Consider the following 1,761-nt stretch of genomic DNA (forward strand, 5'->3'; position numbering starts at 1 on the left):
GTCTAAGTGTGCGTTTATAAAAATAGGGAATATTAAAAATGTTCTTTTTCAGGGAAATGCCCAGCATCGTGTTGCAGCTAGCATATAGAGAAGGGCCCACAAAATGACTGTGTTTAATGACTATTGCTAAGAACAGCTACACCAGTTCAAAAAAAAAAGTACCAAATTGGGCATTGATTTAAAGACTAGGCTATAGCTTTAACTTTTTTGTGTCAATCTCAACGTAAACCACAATGATTCAAATAAAGGATAAATAAAAAGACAGCAAAAGTAGCCTCTATGAGGTGTATTGCAGTTGATTTAGTTTTTCGTTTTGAACTTGATTTTGTTCTGAAAATGTTAAATAGGCCTTGTTGAAGAAAATTGCCTTTGAAGTTGTAACTTAATCTTCAGATAAAACCTTTAAGAAGTCAGTTGGTATTGAATTTGTCTTGCTTTGACGTGGCATTAAATGACGTTAAAATGTTCAGTTTTACTTCAACGTAGTCAATGGCACAATTTACCCCCATGTGGCTCAGCTTAAACTTACCCTAGGCTCATTTTACCCCTCACCGGGGGCAAGTTGTGCCAAGAAGACCACCTTTTTTTTGGGAAAGTCATATTTTGAAAACTGTTTATGTTAGATCCAAAGCGATTATTCCCAGGGATGCACCACATCCTAAAACATATGTACACATTTTAGTTGGAGACATTACTGTCATGCCCTCGCTTTAAAAACTCCTCAAGTAAGAACTGGCTCAACTCACCCCGCTCTCCCCTATATGATTTTCGATTGACGGTGTTACGAAGAGCTCAGATGCTGATTTTATGTCTTGGACATGGCTGACAGTGTATCTGGTGGGACCTGGAACCACTTTGATGACATTAGCAGCATTAAGCCTGACCTCCATTTTACCGTGGGGCTCCCATCCTTAATAAAATGGTTTCCATTACCACTAAATACTGGCGTCAAGGTTTAAGCTCATTCTAACAATAAGAAAGGCAGGAGGGACTAGGTTGCTTCTCCTGGGGCAGGCCTTAGATAAGCTGGGGGAAGGCCTTAGATAAGGAAAAGAAAAAAAAGGAAGAGGTTTAGCCAAGTCCTCAGAGTGAATGTTGGGAGTGCCAAGGTGGTCTCTTTTTCCTCTTTCCTCAGCCCGGCTGGTGTCGCGTATCGTGTTTGGATAATACACAATAAAACTTTTTGCATCAGGCTCGGTGGATTTTGATTTTGTTCGGGTACTGAAGCAAAAGGGGCTTGGAGATATAAAAAAAAAGTGTGACGAGGGGCCCCCAGCCATTGGGCCCAGGTTGGAGCCACTTCTACCACTCGAAAAACAAAAATGCTTACAGCACCTGGTGTTCCCAGGCGGTCACCCATCCAAGTACTAACCAGGCCCGACGCTGCTTGGCTTCCGAGATCAGACCAGATCGGGCGCGTTCGGCGTGGTGTGGCCGTGAGCGAAAGCTGCCCTCTGGATCGGTTGCCTCGTGGCTGTCATCCGCTTTCCACTGCTATTGGTGGGGGCTTAACCTTCGTATTGTCCTCAGATTTGCTAACATCTTTTATCCTTGGGGTCAATTTAACCCAAGCTATTTCAACCTCCAGGCAATGATTATGATTAAAATCGCTACCCATTTTTATGTGTCAGGTACTCTACGTTTCTTAGTTTACTACCTAAATAGCCCTTCAAATTAAACATGACCACCACCACCCCCCTCCCCCAACCCCGGCATACACCCAAAATACCTACCATTGGAAAAATATTGAAATCACCACAA

At 42.8% G+C, this 1,761-nt stretch overlaps 1 non-coding gene across 1 annotated transcript; it reads right to left on the bottom strand.

The window, feature by feature from the left end:
- Positions 1–1,323: 1,323 nt before the first annotated feature.
- LOC116272923 lies at positions 1,324–1,442 on the bottom strand. Its single transcript, XR_004181446.1, has one exon. It is a non-coding gene; the product is annotated as a 5S ribosomal RNA (ribosomal RNA).
- Between the last annotated feature and the right edge of the window lie 319 nt (positions 1,443–1,761).

The sequence above is a fragment of the Papio anubis genome, unplaced genomic scaffold, assembly GCF_008728515.1.
Source record: "Papio anubis isolate 15944 unplaced genomic scaffold, Panubis1.0 scaffold2610, whole genome shotgun sequence".
Taxonomy (NCBI): domain Eukaryota; kingdom Metazoa; phylum Chordata; class Mammalia; order Primates; family Cercopithecidae; genus Papio; species Papio anubis.